This window comes from Erinaceus europaeus, chromosome 20, assembly GCF_950295315.1.
Source record: "Erinaceus europaeus chromosome 20, mEriEur2.1, whole genome shotgun sequence".
Taxonomy (NCBI): Eukaryota; Metazoa; Chordata; class Mammalia; order Eulipotyphla; family Erinaceidae; genus Erinaceus; species Erinaceus europaeus.
In genome coordinates, this window is record NC_080181.1 from 19628847 (window position 1) to 19647830 (window position 18984).

An 18984-nucleotide genomic window follows, 5' to 3' on the forward strand; every position below is an offset into this window, starting at 1 on the left:
TATATATATATATTCATTTTCTTTTGGTCACACATCTCCTCTGGCTCAGAATGGCCACTTTAGCACACTCAGAGTCATTTGGGGGAGAGAGAGAGAGACACCTGCAGACCTGTTTCGCCGCTTGCAAAGTGATGCCCCTGCATGTGGGGAGCCAGGGCTCAAACCAGGATCCTTATGCTTTGCACCGTGTGCTTAACCTGAGCACCACTGCCACCCCCCTAGAGTCATTTGGAAATAAGAGCAAAATGACAAGGGGATAGTGAGTGGTGCACCTGGTTGAGTGCACACAATTTCTTGTGCAGACACCTGGGTTCAATCAAACCCTTGGTGTCGTCCCCCGCACCTCAGGATGAAGCTTCACAAATGGTGAAGCAGAACCATAGAGACACTTCAAGTCTCGTTTCCACACTGTAACTAGCCCTCATTCTCTGCTTTGTAGGGCAATTCTTGCAGTGCAGGAGAAGGCTCACTCTCTGTCTGTCTCTCTCTTCCAGGGAACTACTCTGCTCATGCTTATGGTGGTGCTGCACACTGAACCTGAGACCTTTGGTGCCTCAGGCATGAAAGTCTCTTTACATTAACATTATGCTGTCTCACCAGCCCTCTTCCCTATTCTGTTGGTGAATTCCTTTGCTCCATCATCTGGGGCCAACAAAATCTCTGCTGGCTTCAACTCAGTTTTTATCCTTTCTACCTTCAACAGAAAGAAAGGTAGAATTAAAGATTTAAGTAGCATAGTGGGAATTTCGTGGTCTTGAGGTTCTGGAAGATACAGGTGGGAAATCCATGGAGGCTATTATATCCTCTTTTCCAGAAAAGCCTTAAGAGAAATGAGGGCCACCCTGCTCCCAGCTGACACACTTGGACTGGGTCCAAGTCTGCCTGGGCCAGGGGAGGCACTCGCTGGGTGACCTCCAGAGGGAGTGGGGAGCCTCCCTTGCAGTCTGTGGTCTGTGGCTTGGCCACAGATGCTCCTTGTCATCAGTCACTCGGTGCATCTGTTTGCTGTGCCGCTTGCTTAAAGAGTGAGGCGTTTGCTAATTGAAAACAGAAAGATCCATCCATCTTACTCACAGCCAGCATGAAATCCATTCAGCCATGCAAGATTAGACAGAAAAGGCAGCTCAGAGTGACAGTGTCCTTGGCCTGGTGCATCCCACGGGGGTCATCTCACTCCCACAGCTGCCTCAGGAATGAGGTAAGTTTGCCCTCCCCACCTCAGAGCAGCCAGGGGTCAGCCATCCCACAGTTAGTCTAACATTATCCTCCCCAGTGCAGCCTAGAGAGAAAGGTATTCTTAGCCTAGAAAGGCATTCATGGGAAATGGAGGCTCAGAGAGATTAAACAGTTTAGCCAAGGTTGCACGATTTGTAGGCGACAGAGATGGGACAGCGCTCTGCTAAGTCAAGAGAGACTTGCCCACTCTGGGCTCTGTCTCTGAACCCAGGCTTAGTGGTGAAGCTGCAGGCACCAAGTCCTTCCTTCAGTGGGTCAAACCTTGCCCAGCATGGCCGAAGGGCACAGGAGACAGATTCAGAGATTCCTTCTCTGCCTGCACTGTTTCACTGCTTTACAAGTAAATGTAGGAGAATATGGGGGAGAAGGGGTGTTGATTGTTATAACTGGTCTGTCGAGCCTGCAGGAGATGGGGGACAGCCAGATCCACAGGCCAGTGAGTCAGCCAAAGTACGCTGTGCCCACTTAAAGTTTTGGAGTGGAGTGGCCCTTCCCCAGTTGCCCCCAGAGATGGCTTTCTCTGAGGGACACATTGACTGGGCTTCAGAAGATACAGGACTGGCCCAGCTGGGATTTCAGTGGAATCACTTCTCTGGGAAGTTCTCCCTTCAGGAGCAAAGAGAGTGGGGAAGGGCCTGGAGTGAGGCCCAAATCCTTTCTAACTATAATCTATGGGTCATTGAAGGAAATGCTGGAGCAAACTTTTAAGACTTATTAAAGGAGAGAGGAGTTTCACCTCCAGAAGAAAGAAAGAAGCCAGAGTATCACTCTGGTACCTGCACCACCAGGGATCCAACAGGGACCCTGAGGCTTGCAAGTCCGATGCTGTACAGTCCAGCTACATTTCCCTGTAAAACTCCAAATGGGCTTCTCCCACCAACAGTCAAACAAAACTGACAACTATTCAGATCAGAGGCCAGAAAAGGGCCCCTGAGCTGGTGGTGCCTCCTGCAGCTAGTGGCCTCTGACTCCTCCAAGGAGGGGACAGACAGACAAGCCAGAGACGGGGAGGACACTTGTCACAGCAGTCCTGCAGATACTAGGTGTTACTTTGGGGGTTGATGGGAAGCGCCGGGGCAATCCACCTGTCAGTTGCCGCCTGGTGTGGGATTCAATGCCAGGTAGGCTGCAGCTTGCGTCCCCTTAGGATCTGGGCGCACAGGGCGCGGAGGCGTGGCCTACACGGGGCGTGGCCTGTGGGGCGGGGTCTGTCCGGGGCGGGGTCTCGCCCCTGGCGGCCCCGCCCTCCCTCCGCGCTCCCGGCTCCAGGCGCCCGGGTGCCGCCGAGCTGTCCAGCCCCAGAGTCAAGCCGGCCGCCTCCCGCGCGCCCCGCGCCCCGCGCCGCCTGCCCGCCCCGCCGCCCGCCCCCTGCTCCCCGCGGGCCCGAGCCGGCCGAGCGGCTGCCCGCCGGGACTCTGCACGGCGCGGCGGGGCCGGGAGCCAGGGACCCTCCGGGGAGAGCGGTGGCCCCGGACGGCTGCGGGGGAGCCGCCGCGCTTGGATGCGGCGGGAGCAGGGAGCCCCGAGCCGCCGGCGCCGCCTCTGCCCCCGGGCGCCCTATGGCTTGAAGGTAAGCGGCCCGAGAGGGACGGCCGACGGTCGGCGGCCAGGATCCGAGGCTGGGTCGCCTGGAGCTCTGAGGGCGCTGAGTCCGGGACCTGAAGTTTGCGGGCGGCTCCGAGTCGTGGCCCCGCAGGCGCCGGCCCCAGGGGAGGTGGGACGCGAACCCGTGGCCGCAGTGTCCGCGCGCTTCCCTCTGCACCCCGCGCCAGCCAGCTCCGGAGGGCACTCTGAGTGCAGCCGGGACCCCAGGGTTCCCAGCACCCTGGAGGGAGAGGAGGAGAAGAGAGGGAGGGAGAGGGACTGCGGCCACCGAATCTGCTTCTGTGCGGCTCCTGGGTCCTGGGGACACGCGCCCCCACCGGGACCCCAGCTGAGAGAAGGCGGACCCCGGCCGGGAGAGGGGAGACACCGGCCGGGACGGGGGCGTCTCGCCTTGCCCTCCTTCCACCGCCCGGACCGCTGTCCTTGGTCCTGAACCGGCTTCCCAGGCTCCTTGCCTCTCCCACAGAAGAGGGGAAGGTGGGAAGGGGGGCTGGGGTGAGGACCGAGGCGGAGGGGGGCTGTCCTGCTCCCAAGGGTTGGGGGATGCGGGGGGGGGGGGCGTTCACCGAGCTCCTGGGCTGGGCTGAGCGTAGGGCCACAGCTCTGAGGAGCCGCTCCCCTGCGAGACAGGTGAGAGGGTGAGTGCGGCTACACATCAGACTTCCATGAACACGAGTCACAGCCCGTGGCGGCAGGCCCTCGCTCTGTCGCAGGGACGCTGTCTCAGTCCCTGTTGCCACATCTGGCCAAGCTCACTACTTTTTGTGTGCTGGGGGAGGGGGCGCCTGAGGCTGGGGTGGGGGCTGTCCTCACTGGATGGGTCCCCTCTCCAGTTCCTCCTGCAGTTCCAATCTGTGTCTGGATTTTGCTTTAGTCCCCTGCCTCCCTCAGGACCACGGTGTTCAGCTCCTCTGCTTAGCCCTGATTCATCCTGCTGCAGGAGGACCACTTGATAAAGAAATCCTTCCTCTCTCCCCTCTTGTTGCCTCTCCCCTGGGGACTGTGGCCAATGGCTAGAGAATCAGTGAGCTGGTTTGCAGGGTTCCAGTCCCCTGGGTTTGACTTTTAGTGCTCACAATTCCTGACATATTTGATATGGGGGGGTGGCGGCGGTTGTAACTGATGCCGACTCTGAACTTTGCCGACTCTGAACTTAGATAACTGGCAGATGGCATAGCAGAATGTTAGACTCAAGAGCCTTATAAGGGCCTGGAGACAGGTGAGCCCCACAACTGCCCGAGCTTTGACCTGTGGATCATTTTGAGATCTACTTTTGCCTTCCCTACACCCCCACCCCCCATGGACAAGACCTGGAAATGGTGGAGTGGGGGTGGTGGGGTGGGATTCTGATTTGATGTAAAGAAGGGGCAGCATTTCTCTTCAGTGGGTTTCCTTCATCACCACTCCTCTGGGCTTTTGTTTTAATGAACTCTCTGCCTCTGATCACCTAGGAAGCTGGTTTAGAATGCATATTTTTGGTTCCTCCCTGAAGAACTGCTGAATGAGAATCTCAAGCTGGGTCCCAGGAATGAATATTTTTGCAATATTTCTGGGTGATTCATATGTTTCTTGGGCTAAAGGATCACCATTCATAAGAGTTTAGACTCTAAGCTAGAAGGAACATGATGAAAAAGGTCTTCCATCAACCCGCTGCCTCTTGTAGCCAGACAGGCTAATCCTTCAGGTATGAGGTTGGCTGGTAGAGAGGCTGGCTCTTCCTTCCTTCCTTTCTTTCATATATACATTTATTTATTTTCCCTTTTGTTGCCCTTGTTTTTTATTGTTGTTTTAGTTACTATTGTTATTAATGTCATTATTGTTAGATAGGACAGAGAGAAATAGAGGAAGGGAGACAAAGGGGGAGAAAAAGATAAGACACCTGCAGACCTACTTCACTGCCTGTGAAAACTTGAGACGGATCCCCCAGAGAGAGAGAGAGAGACTTCCCCACACTGGCTGACCTTCAGCAAAGATACTTCTACATCATTTCGGCCAGAATCCTCCCCACCCTCCACCCCACCTTGATGGACTTTTTTTTTGCCTCCAGGGTTATTTCTGGGGCTCAGTGCCTGCACCATGAATCCACTGCTCCTAGAGGCCATTTCCCCCCCTTTTGTTGCCCTTGTTGTTGTAGCCTTGTTGTGGTTATTATTGTCATTGTTGTCATTTGTTGTTGGATAGGACAGAGAGAAATGGAGAGAGGAGGGGAGACAGAGGGGGAGAGAAAGACAGACATCTGCAGACCTGCTTCACTTCCTGTGAAGTGACTCCCCTGCAGGTGTGGAGCCGGGGGCTCAAACTGGGATCCTTACGCTGGTCCTTGTGCTTTGTGCCACGGGTGCTTATCCTGCTGTGCTACCCCACCAGATTCCTAAGAGGCCATTTCTGTCCCCCTCCACCCCCCAGTTCAGCCCCTTTACTTCAGTAAAGGACGCAGTCAATTTGCTCTCCCCAGCAGCCTCCTAGTTACTCCTTTCAGAAATAGATTTTTGGCCTGTCCCAGAATCCCCAGGGTGGCCCCAGGTTGGTCTGTGTCAATAGTTGAGTGCCCCCCCCAACTCCCCACCCACCCCATCACCCCACCAGTATGTTCTTCCTGCCCTCCCTTTCTGGAGGAATGATTGCTTTTCATTGTGCTGTGATCTGCCAACCTAACTGCTCCTGAAATGCCAAGGAGTGATTAGTTCAGCTTAGTAGCATGACATTGTCCCCCAAGGCTGGTAGCCGTTTGTGCCCTGCTGGCAGTGACATATCGACTGTATTGATTTGGTTCCTGTGCTCTGTGACTCTCAGGCTTGTGTGGGGTGAATAAGGCCAATAGTGAAGTCCAGCTTCACCTGCAAGACTTGATTGTTTTGGTCTGGAACATGCAATGGTAGACGAGAATCTGAACTTGAGGGACACCCTTTGGTTCCTTCTGCTGCCCAGGAAAACAGGGAGCTCAGAAGCTGATTTTTTTTTTTTTGTAACTGTGGCCTCTTATAATACCTTGGGTTGACCTGCTAGAGCTAGACTGGTCTGTGGTCATTGCTCTCTGGGTAAACATGTATAAAAGGAAAGGTCTGGAAGTCAGAGTGAAAGCCATATTTTGATGGTGAGGAAGAAGCCTGGCTGTGATGGTGGCTGTGTGTGTGTGTGTGTGTGTGTGTGTGTGTGTGTGTGTGTGTGTGTGTGTGTCTGCCTTGTGGGGCAGGGTAGAGGAGAGAGGAGGGAGGGGAAATGAACTGAGATGAGATGAGACTTCCTTGAGCCAGTCCTACCCCTTCCAATAACTCACATTTCCTGACCTGCAGCCTTCATACTTAGGAATCTCCAGCAGTGGGGGCACTTTAGCATCCAGGGAGGGAGAGGAGAGTGAGACTCAGCTTCTATTGTGCTGGGACCTGCACCGTCTCTTCATTATCTCCCGGCACCAAGTGGCATAGCACAGGTCCTAGTACCCTAGGACTAGAGGTCTTGCAAATAACAGGATAGTTGCCCAGTCTGCCCCTCTTTCCCTGGGCCAGACTTCTGGGGCTTGTGGATGCTCAGAGTATTTGTGCTCCTCAGAAGTCACTCCAGATGCCTCTGACTCCTTTTCACAGGCAGCCTTTCCTCTATCCAGAAATACCTCCCTCCTGTTATTAGGAGTGGTGTGTGAGCACCGGAATCCCAGGGCAGAGGAATTAGTCTTCAGCCCAAGGGTCTCCATCCTCCCAGGAGCTCTGTGCAGCAGGGGAGCAGCCTGCATTTTGGGAAACCCCCCCTCCCCTGCCCTGTGTGGGCTTCTCAGCTGAACCCCAGCACAATACTTCCCCCCTCTTCCATTCTGTGGTGGGTTCCCCTGCAGCCCTGGGACCCAGAATGGACTCTGATCAGGTCTAAGCTCTCGTGCATGTGAATTGCAGCCACTCAGGGCATGTGGTTGGCATGAGTTTATCCATCCTGCTCAGGAGACTGATAGCGTCTCCAGCTTTTAAAATTATGAACATTAGGATCCAACACCAATAAAGCCCTGCCTCTCACCTGTCCCCATCAACAATCTGGTTGAAGATTTCTTTTTTCTTCTTTATTTTCTTTCTTCTTTCTTTCTCTTTTTAACAATAGAATCATATCTAAATGCAAAGGCTTGGAAAATAGCTTGATTATAGTGTCAGTGCATGTGGGTGGAGGAATAAGACTCCAAGGCAGCCAGCCACTTGGTTTGCTCTTCTTTGGGGCCAGAGGAAAGAGGGACTGGCCCTTCTGGATGGTGTTTCCCCTGTTTTCCTTCCACCTGGATCTGACAACTGGATTAAACCAACACCCTCGGCAGCAGCTGGATGGCCCCAGGGAAGTGCAGTCTGTGCTCTCTCCAGGAGACTCAGAATGGTTTCTCTGCAGAGGAGCCCAGATCTCTGCTGGCTCTGGTGCTGGAAGAACCAGAGATGACGCAGTAGGATCTGGGGACTCCCCTGCTGCTCCCCAGATGGGAAGACCTGTGCTGCTACAGTGGCTCTATCCCAGGGATGAAGGTGAGGGGGCCTCTAGGAGCATGAAGGCCATGAAGGAAAAGGAGGCTGAGAGTCCCATAGAAGAGGCTGGAGATAAACAAGCCATATGTATAGGAACTGGGTGGGTGCACTTTGGGCGGGTCTATGGGAATCTGATGGCACCTGCTGGGATATTCACATTTCCCAAAAACTGCTGCAGGAAATCTTAGCTGTTTGCAGGGGTTGGATGGGGGTGGGGGGGAGAGAAGGAGGCAGCAGGTCTGGCCTTTCCCCAGATCTCTGAGTGATATCAGCTTGCTCCGGACAGAGGATTGTGAGTGGAGGCAGGCAGACACAGTTCCAGACCTCCCACCAGCTGAGGCAACTGAGCACCCAGCACTGCCCCAGCCCCATTGCTGCAGAGAGAAGCCTGGGAACCCCAGCGAGTCCCATGGTCACTGGGCCCCTTGGAACATGCTTGTCCCTCTGCTTCCCACCCCACCTCATTGTTATTGTTTAGATCCTAAGTGGCCCAGCAGGGGAAAGGCATTAGAAATGAAATTATTTTTGTTACACGCTGTATAATTGCCTCCTCCCCTTCCTGTTACCCCGGGCAGCAGTATCACTAGCAATTCCCCAGAAACCCCACGCCTGGGCTTGGGAGAGAGGCTCACTCACAGGCCTCCTTACAAGGGCTGCCATTGACACTGAGCCCTGCTCCCCAGGCCACTCTCACTGGCCTGCTCACCCTAACAACTCCCCTCTCTCTGGCACTTGGCATGTTCTGGCTACCATACTGAGCACTGGACAAGTGCTTTTTAATTCCAACTCCTAATCCTGCAAGGACTCTAGGAGATAGGCCTTAGTTTATCCCCATTCCACAGAGGGAGAAGTCTGGGCTTAGTGACGTAGAAGTTTGTTCCAGGTCACAGGGCAGGTGGAGCTTCCCAGTCAAACTAGAGCAACAGCTCTCACCGATTTGTGTCAGTGACTCCCAGAATAAGGGAGAGGGGAAAATAAGCATAGTAGACACGGTCTTTGAGCAGACTAAGCTTTGCATGGACACTGGGAAAGGGATAGATAGCAAGAAAGAAAAGGATGGATGAAATCACTTCTTGCAACTCTTAAAAATTGAGGGCCACCTACAAAATGTTGGTTGCTTGGATGGAGTGTAGGGAATGAGCCTGAGCACTGGGAACAGAGGAGGCAGGAGCAGGAGGCGGCACTGATGGGAGTGTGGCTTCCCATGCAGCTGTGATAACATCACCGCCCAGCCCTCACCTCGGTAAGGCCACCTGGACCGTTTGCAGGATTAAACCCAGACTTCTGCCCATACTTCCATCTTTGGCGTTGCTTGTTACTCCTATTGGAGAAGGGTGACCATTCTCTATGGCTAAACATCTTGATTTTTAATTTTATTGATTTATTAATGTCATATTTTAGAAATAGAAATCGAGATGAAAAGGGAGAGAGAGACCTGCAGCATTTGCTTCACCACCTGTGAAGCTTCCCCCTGTAGGTGGAACTGGGGCCTTAATCCAGGTCCTTCCTTGCACGTGGTATTGTGTGTGTTCTGGCCCCTAAGCATCTTGATTTGCAAGAGTAAAGGGTGGAATGCCTGGGATCCTATACAGACACAGAAGTAGCTCAGGAGCTGTCTCTAAGCACCATCTCCACTGCTCTGCCAGAGGACAGGTGGCAGAGGCCTGGGTGTACCTGAGCAAAACACCTGAGCATCAGTTTATCTGGGTTTCTAACATGGGATTTACATGTCACCTACTAGATTGGAATTCCTGTGGTTTAATAGCATCAAGCTTCCCTTAAAATGACTGACTAGTGATGTTCACTTCATAAGGCAGAAAAATGTCTAGCCTGCATCATCAGGCCTCACTTTTTTTTTTTTTTACATTACCTTTAATTATTGGATAGAAACAGCCAGACACAGAGAGGAGGGGGAAGGTAGAGAGGAAGAGAGACAGGTAGGCACCTACAGCCTTGCTTCACCAACACACAAAGCTTTCATCCTGGGGGTGGGGACCGTGGGTCCTTGCACACTGTAACATGTGCACTTAACCAGGTATGTTACCACCCCTGCCCCTCTGTCTTATGGGTGACCGTTATCAGTATTTGACCCATTACGTAAACTGTATAGAAGCAATACATTGTGGTGGTTAAATCTGGGGACTCTGGAGTGAGACTACTTGATTTTGAAGCCCCACTTTAAGGCTTTCCAGCTGTGTTGCCTTAAGCAAGTAGGTTAGCTTTTGTCATCTGGGGTTTCCCCATCTACTAAGTGAAGCTGTTAATATCAGCCTTGTAGGGATCTTGTGACTCGTGGAGGTAAAAGACTTTAGACATTTGGAAAAAAATCTCTCACTAATGCCAAGTCTTCCATGGATGTTAATGGTGATGGCTGTTATTGTTAAGAAATTTGAGGGGGAAGGTTTTCAGTTGGCACTAATTCACCACCTGATTTTACATCTCGGGAAGTTAAGCATCTGTCTGAAACTGTTTCAGCTTGTGTTTCTTTCTCATACCCTTCACTGCCTTGCACATCACAGTTCTTTGGCAGTCCACCTGTCTGTCAGGAGCTCTTACAGACTGAGAGGGGTTCAAACTGCTTGGACGAATTCCTTCGAATTCCATGCAGCTGAGCTCTCATCACATACACGCCGGGGAGAGACACCAGTCTTCATGGTGGTGGCTTTGCATAGACTTTGTGGTTTTGTTTTTTTAATTATATTATTTGATAGGACAGAAATCGAGGGTGGGGGGGATAGATAGGGAAAGAGAAAGAGCCACCTGCAACACTGCTTCACTGCTCACGAAGCCTCCCCTTTTGCAGGTGGAGACAGGGCTTGAGCTGGATCCTTGCACATGGTAAGGTGTGCCCAACCGAGTGTGCCACCACCCAGCCCTAGACTCATGTCTTCCTAATCCTCTCCCCTTCATGGTAGACTTCCTGAGTGGCAATGGTCACATGGTGTAGTGTACTCTGCAAAAATACCTTTTATGCTAAAAATGGAAAATTAGGAGAGTGTACTGAAGACTTTCTATCCTTTGGGGTTGAGAGGGCAAAGGAGCCTCAGATTGAGAAGATCCATCCCCAGCTGGCAGAAATATATGGGCTTCATCCTTTGGGGTCTTTAACAGCAGCCAATAGTGGTAAAGTGCTGTCCTGCCTGAAAAGGAGGGTGGCACCCAATAGATTCTGTCCCCAGGACATTTCACTCCTGAAAGCTATTCTCTTTTCTTGACCCCCCCCCCATGATTTCTTCCTTGGGGAGGGTGCTTTCCTAATGGATGCATCTCCTTTGGGCCAATTAGAAGGTCTTTAGCAAAATTGGAGGATTCAAAGGGTACAGCAGGGATTCTGTCACTGGTCACCTTTCTTAAGTCTTATGGTTCTTCTCTTGGCCTCTTGAGCTCCCTTTTCTTACATTAATAGTAGTGCCAAAATGATAGAAATGAACATCCAGGCTTGCCCAGGCAGAAGATGTCAGTATCCCAACATGGGCCCTTTCCTTAAGCAATGTGTTTAGTTAAGGCCGTGAGATTGCACTGGGTGGCCAAAGGCACAAAGTTTGTCCCTTGGTCAGCTGTGGTCAGTTGTGGTCAGCTGGAGAGAGAGGTTGAGTGTGACCACTGCTCTCCATGGATTGATGCTTCCCTTCGCACATTCTGGATCTTTCCATTGCTACATTCTGTGGTAACATTCTTTCTAGGGTGGCCTCTTCAACACCCCCCACACCTCCTAACATTCATGTTCTTGTACAATCACCTCCTAAATCAATGGGACAGAGTGGTGTAGCAATAGGATAAGGCCTAAATAGCAGGTTGTGACAGTCTCCTGTCACAGATTGTGACTTCTTGGATTACTCATTCTGGGAAAAGTCAACTGCCATTTCATGAGAACACCCAGTCAGCCCTATAGAAAGGCACTCAAGAAACTGGGACCTCCTGACACCTGTTATGTGAATAAGCATCATGGCAAGCTCATCCTTCTTCCCTGGACAGGCCTGAAGATGACCATGGTCACTTCCATGGTCTTCATGGCAACGTCTTATGAGACCTGAGCCCAAACCACCCCATTGACCTGCCTGAATTCATGACCCACAGAAGTTGTGAGAAGATATTTTTGTTGTTTGGTGTTCCTAGGTCTGGGTGTCAGTAAATAAGAAGGATATGTACTCAGAAATTATTTCTCCATGAAGTCATCCCAACTTGTCTTCTCCCATAGCTTGGATGAACAAACAAGGGTTGTTCAGATCTCACTAAGGGTGCCATCGGTGAGCCACAAGAGGAGCCCTCCCATTTAGAACATGCTTGTGGTCCCCACACTATAGTCACAGGACTCTTCTCTGCAGTCTGGGTTGTGTTTGTTTCTGTATCCTACTTGTCTGTTCTCATGCTTCCTTTGGAAGGTCCTTCATTTCCTGAATTACCTTCAACTTTCAACCTTCAAGAAATGCAGTTTACTTTTTATTCTTTCTCTGAACAGAAATATCAAATACATCAATGAACAATACCAGATCCCTGCTCTCCTGGAATGTCCATTCTGACTGGAGAAGAAAACTAGTAAACACTAAATATTAAAAAAAAATACTGAGTGTGTTTCCAAGGCAATGAGTACTTATGGGGAGAAATCTAGTAGTGTCGGGGTGGTGTGAAGGGATGTGGTATAGATGGAGGAAGAGTTTGCACTCTTAGGGTGGTCAGAATGGGCCTCACCAAGAAGCTGATATTGGAGAAAAGACTTGAAGGATGTGGGAGAGTGAATTATACTAACTGCAGAAGGAATCATTCTCTACCCAACATGCATGCATTTTAAAGCATTTTTAATAGCTGGCTTATACCCTATGGAGAAATAATACTGTGCATTTGAACTCTAATTTCCAAAGCTCCATGATGCAATAGTCATCTCTCTTATTCATAAATCACTTCCACATGCACTATCCCTATTGATCTCAACAACCCATTGAGGTCAGTCTTCTGACCTGCATTTTACAGGCTTGGCCGCTGAGGTTAAATGAAGCTCCCTTAGGCTCACAGAGCCTGAATCATGGTGCTGGCTGTGCATGGCATCTCTGGGGCTCCTTACTTCTATTGACGTTTTGATGCTGAATGCTGATCTCTCAAGTGTATATTCCTTGTCTTCTCTACTCAACATCTTAACACCAAATGCTAATTACAGATATGCATTGCATTTCTCCCTCAACAGACTGAGAGCTCCTTGAGGTAGAGAGTCTGTCTCATTCTTCTCCAGAAGCTTTTATAGCTGAAAATGATGCTAAGCACTTGGTAGTCATTTACATCATGAGTGAGAGAGTAGGTGAGTGATGGCGAACTGCCCACAGAACCACATTTTAGGTGAAGTCCAAGAAGAATGTCAGGTGTATCTTCCACAGGCCAAAAGAACCACCAGGGTGATTCCCCCCCCCCCTCCCTCAACCAACACTATCTGGCTTTCTTAAGTTACAACTGTGCCTAAGTTTGGGACTTTTTTCATAGTCATTGCAGGAGCCTGGCATTGGGGGATCACCTAGACAACCAGACCCACTTTGAGAAGACTGGGTTTTAGGTCAAGTTCAAGCAGAGAGATTTGCTGCAGATCAGCCTGAGGCCATGAAGACAGCCAATAGGATGCAGTTGCTGTTAGGGGTTGGGTATCTTTGGCACTTGAGGTTTGTTTTGAAGCTGAAATTTAACATTTGGCTGATCCTTGGTTACTTACAGGGCTGGAGGGGGTGGGGCATAATGGTATACAAAAAGACTCATGTCTGAGGCTCCAAAGTCCCCAGGTTATTTTTAAATTTTTTATTAGTGATTTAATAGTAATTAACAAGATAACTACCAGAGTTCTGTGTCCTATGCCCTCCATTGGAAGCTTCCCTGTTTATCCTTCTCTGAGCATGGGCCAAAATTAATAAATCCAGGATTCTAAACATCCCCCCCACCCCCACCCTTGCCCAAATCAGAGTTGAGCAGTAGCCTGTCTGGTCTCTTCTCTACAACTCTCTCATTTAAGAGAGACCCTTTAGGAATGTTGGTTTAAACTTTCCTTTCCCCAGAAATAACTTCTAAAAAAGCGAAACTCCCCCCCCCCAACTTCCTGCCAATTTAGGTATTCAGTAAAATAAAAATTCTCAAGATAAATTTGTAATCCAGACTGACAGGCTTAGGCCTATGTTCTACCAAAAACCTGCTGTGTGACTTCAATAAGTTACTAGGACCCTTTTGAAGTGCAGTTTTTTCCCCATAAAAGAAGAGGTAACCAGGGCAATTTCTTCATAGGTGAAGCAGAAGTGTATGAATCATGCAGATAATGTGCTTAGCCTCCACACCATAGCACATGGAGGGCTCCCAGTTCATTTTGTTTTTTTAATCATAATTGCTAGGAGGCACTGAAATGCCCACGTGCTCCTTCCCAATTTGGCCTCTAGATTGTAGCCCCTCTTCTGGAAAGGACATCACTACAAATGAGGAAATAAGACCAGAACTCATTCCTGCCCCAGGACCCTTTCTGCCAGACCCTGTTGTCACCAACCTCAGGGCAGACTAAGAAGTCAAGTTCAATTTGCTCAAGGGAAGCTAAAGGCTCAGGAGTGGAGCTAGAGATAGGGGATGGTACAAGGTGAGGTCAGAAGCACAGAGCGAGCTGAGGCCTTAGAAAGGGGGTGGGACTCCATGCTGACAGTAAAAAAAAAAAAAAAAAAAAACACTTCCAAGGGCTGGGTTCTAAGCAGGAGAATAACTCGATGATTTTACTTGAAGTAAGAGATATATCACAAAAACTGCCCTATCAGAGAACTAGTGATAGAGAAGCAGGCTGGGAAACCAGCATCTGGGAGAGGTCTGCGGTTCCAGGACAGGATGCCTGAGGGCTGGGCTACAGGTGGAGGCACTGCACAGGAGATGAAGCAACATGGACTTGAAAAGGGGTTTAGTTTAACAATTTAGCTGGAGAGACATCTCAGCACTAGAGCACCAGGACTTTGCATGCCTGCCCAAGGCTCCAGAGGCCCCAGGTTCAGTCCCCAGCACTAGTAGATGTCAGAGGTGAATAGTGCTCCGGTCTCAGATCAATAATCTTAAAAGTAGTTGGGAAGGTAGTAAGTACAGTGTAGGACAGGACCTGCATAGTTGGGGTCCTGAGCATTGTCAGAGTGATGTTCTGGTTCTCATAAAAAATAAACAATAAATCTTAAAAGGCAGCTTATCAGTTGAGTGGTTAATGAGGGGAGGGGTGACTTAGATAATGAAATGGGGCTGGAGAGACAGCATAATAGCTACGCAAAGATAATTTTATGTGAGGCTCCAAGATTTCAGGTTTCAACCTCTAGCCCCACCATAAGCCAGAGTTGAGCAGTGCTCTGGTAATAATAATACTATAATAATAAATAGTATAGGGACCAGGCAGTGGCACACCTGTTAAGCACATACATTATAGTGCACAAGGTCCCAGGTTCAAACCCGTGGTCCCCACCTGCAGGGGGAAAGCTTCAAGAGTGGTGAAGCAAGGCTGCAGGTGTGTCTCCCTCTCTATCTCCCCACCCCCCTTTTAGTTTCTCTCTGTCTCTGCCTAAATTAAATTATAAAAGCTAATGAAACAAGGGAATCAAGGATACTGGTAAAAATGGATAGTGACCAGCAATCTAAGCCAGCTTGACAGGATCTTGAAGGTGGACAGTGGGTGTTGGAGAGGATGAGAAGCATTCAAATCAATGAGTCCGAGAAGTGGAATGCCAGAGGCGTGGGGTGATGGCGCTGGGATGGAGGGCCAAAGGTAGGATCAATGTCTGAGTGCAGAGAACAGCAGTTCTGGGTGATGATGGGATGCAATTACAGGAGAGGCCTGAAGGGGTTGATGCCCTTGGAGATGAGGTCAAGTTACTGAGACATGAAGGGGCTGGAAGCTGATTTTACCCAAGTCCATAGCAGGACTTGGGCTGGAGTGGTGAGCAGAGGGCCAGTGTCCTCAGTAAAGGAGGGGAGTGATGAGGAATCTGTGGGTGAGCCCCCTTGCCCCTTGTACTCCCTACACACACACACACACACACACACACACACACACACACACACACACACACACACACACACACACACACACACTGAGGTAGACTAGAAATTCCCTGCAGCCTGTGATTTAGGTTGGAGCAATTCTAGCATGTCAAAGCCAAGAAGACTCTTTGGGAACTAGACTAACTCTTCACATGTGGGTGAAAATATTGCACCCATAGAAGGAAACGATGCTTACAAAATGCCTGCCCAGCAGCACCCCAGGCCTGGACCTGGTCACTTCCTTACACAATGACCCACAGCCTTCTACTGTTCCCTGGTAGAAGAAGTGACGTCATTGGCCACACCACTCGGCCTCAGGAAGCCTTCCCAAAGCATTCCTCAATCCAGCCAGCTTCAAACATGACCTCCTTCCTTTCTTGCCCCTATTTCTGAGTCTCAAATTGCTGATTGGGTGGTCTTACTCAATTCTTCTCTAGTACCCGGGGAATTAGAGATGAGGACCCAGTTGGTACTCATCTTGAGGGGCTCACTGGAGTTTGGGGCTCTGCAGAGCTGTGGATCGTTGCATTTCCTCATCAGAGAGGCTGACTGTGAACGAAGTGGTGCCTAGGGTATCAGATGATACCCAGAAGCCCTTTGAATGCATAACACAATTAAGGTGCAATCCTGCTCCTTGGTCAGGCCTCAGGGCTGGGTGGCAGGGAGGGGAGAGGAGAATGGGGGGATGGTTTGCCATGTCCAGTAGGTCAAAGGCTGTCAGTAAAGATGCTTGTCTTCGCTTAAGGGAAAGTTTGCTCTCCTCTGTTACCGGTGATCAAGAGTAGTCCAACTACTTTACATGCTATACTGTAACCTGAGAGATGACATTCCCTGTCATGACAGTATATTGTTGTAGTTGTTCTATCTTGTTAGTTATCAATCTCTTGCGGAGCTGAATTTCTGAGTTAGACTTTGTCATAGGTATGAATGTGTAGGAGGAGACAAGAGTCAATCCTAGGGTTTGCAAATGTCTGGTTTCAGGCATCTGCTGGAGGAGAGGTCCTTGACTGTATGCCCCCCTGATAAGGGGGCTACTATTATTGTTGCATGCAAGGGTGTAGGAGTGAAGGAATACTGTCCTCTTGCAGAGCTGAGATTTTCCCCCAAAGCCAGTAGATCACTTCCCCAAAGAACTGGGTTCTGCCATCCTGATGAACTGCATAAAAAGCAGGCAACCGGCCCTGAGGACCCAAATGTCCATTGCCTTCTCCAAGCACTTCTTGAGTCCTGAATGTTATTGGAAAAGTGCAGAAGTCAGATGGCTTTGGATCTGGGGGGGCACCCTGAGTCCTGAGGTCTGAAGATCTTCAGGAGAGGAGGGTGGACTGACCTTCGCCAAATTCACAGTCAAGTGCCTCACACATTATGAAGCCAACCATACTAGAAGTATTTCCTCCAGCTTCGATAATCAAGTATCAAACCTCACAAACCAGGTGGTTTACACAGTGTGAACTTATTCTCTCAGTCCTGGAGACAAGCAGTCTGAAATCCTAGTAATCTAGGATTGTTTTAAAATTTTTATTTATTAGAGACAGAAGTTGAGAGGGGTGGGGGAGATAGAAAGGGAGACACCTGCAGCCCTGCTTCACCACTTGTGAAGCTTTTCCCCTGCAGGGGCTTGAACTGAGGTCCTTGCACACTAGTGTGTGCACAACCACCTGACCCCAAGAAGTCTGAAATGTAGGTGCCAGTAGGGTTGTGTTCCCTCCAAAGGCTCTAGGCTCTTCCTCGCATCTTGCAGCTTTCTCCTGGTTCCTGATGAGTCTTCACTTTTGAGAGCAGCTCTGTCTCTGCCCCATCTCATGCCATCTTTGTCTCTTTGGGTCTCTGAATTAGTCACTGGGTTTAAACAGTTGAAAAAGAGGTTTCAGGGTCTACCAGGATTTCCCACGATCCATCTCTGTTCTTAATTAGTTACATTTTCAAAGCCCTATCCTCACGTAAGGTCATGTCCTAAGGATCTGTGTGGGCATGGATTTGGGGGACTCAGTTTCTGCCTGGCAGACTCCTGGCTCTCTGCCTCTTCCAGGAAAGGGCCATCTCCTTCAGTCACCTGCTCTGGGGACAGCTGCCGTTAATCTAATTGAAGGCGAATAAGGACAAGAAATAAAGCAATCAGTACGACCCGGCGGAACAGGATTAAAGAGGATTCACTGACCTGATGGCGGGATGGTTAGTAAGAGGAGCTTGGGGGTGGGGTGGGGTGGGGGGACAGGTGGTGGGAGGAGGTCCACCAGAAACTTCCCAGATAAGGGAAGTTCACGGGGATCTGGGTTTCTTCAGCTCTGGACTTGGGCCCAGCCAAGTGGTAGCTGGGCACCAAAATAACTTGAATCCTGTTGCCATGTGCACTTCAAGGCGTAGAGTCGTTCACTTCTCCGGTATTTAGTCAGTGTCTCATGTGTGCAGGTCCTCAGCCTGGTACTCTCACTGGACTGACCCAAGAGGCCGAGAAAGTTCTTCAAGGTCTCCTGGGGTCAGAATTGAAATCTCCTGTCAGTGGCGCACCCAGTTAAGCACATGTGTCACTAAGCACAAAGACTCAGGTTCAAGCCCCTAGGTCCCCACCTGTATGGGAGAAGCTTCATGAGCTGTGAAGCAGTGCTACAGATGTCACCCCATACCTCACAATATTTCACTCTCTGTCTCTCTCATTTAGATTTTTATTTATTAATGAGAAAGATAGAGAAAGAACCAGACATCACTCTGGTCCCTATGTTGCCAGGGATTGAATTCAGGACCTCAAGCTTGAGAGTCCAGTGGTTTATCCACTGTGCCACCTTCTCAGACCACTATCTGTCTCTATCCATAAAAGGAAATAAAAGATTCAAATACATAGGTGATCACGCTGGGGAACTTCCTGAGTCTTGGACCTGAACGCCGGTCTGGAGTACTCTGCTCTGCTGTGGGTACACAGTAATTAGAGTGAAATGATTCAAACAAGCCCAGGGAGGAAAGTGAATCCCCTCACCAACACCTGGGGGTAACTGTGAAGGAGGTTTTACGAATTTCTAAGAGGCTGTTCTCAGCTCAACTTTCTCAACTTTGAGACTTTGGAGGTAGATGTGCAGTCTGGGGTGTGGCTTAGCACCTGCTTTGAGGGTGCAGAGTGCCACGTGTTCCCCACCCCCAACCCAGTACGACTGGCTCCCCAGCTCCTCTCCATCCCTGAGTGGCCACCTGCCCTTGGCAGCTTCCTCCTGCTCTGTCTCCATGGTAATGCCCACAGTCCAGGCAGGGGGAGAAGAGGAAAAGGGCAAGGTCAGGCATGCACGTGGCTTAGGGTGCCCCAGTGCCTCTTCTGAGCAGTCAAGCTCCAACAGCCCAGGAAGGGTGCCAGCTGCCCCCCCCCAAGACTGACAGAGAGGGGCCAGCGGAAGGGATCCTAGCAGCACCCCTAGGCATCTTCTACCTTAACATGGAGCCCAGGGGCTCTTGAATAGCAGATGGCATCTGTCCCAGTGGGCATTTAGAAGCAGGCAGCCTACAATCTCTACAGGTAGGGGTTACAGAGGTGATGTAGAAGTATTATTGCTGAAGGTCAGCCAGTGTGGGGAAGTCTCTCTCTCTGGGGGATCCATCTCAAGTTTTCCAGTATATATGTATCTGTGCTTCACTACTTGTGAAGCTT

General features: G+C 50.2%; 1 protein-coding gene across 2 annotated transcripts in view; it reads left to right on the forward strand.

Moving 5' to 3' along the window:
* The first annotated feature begins 2500 nt into the window (after positions 1–2500).
* Positions 2501–18984, forward strand: part of DRD2 (dopamine receptor D2) — a 50767-nt gene continuing 34283 nt past the window's right edge. For both annotated transcript variants that reach the window (XM_060180043.1, XM_060180044.1), the window contains exon 1: positions 2501–2806. The gene's annotated coding sequence lies outside the window, so the exon portion shown is untranslated. The remainder of the gene's footprint in view (positions 2807–18984) is intronic.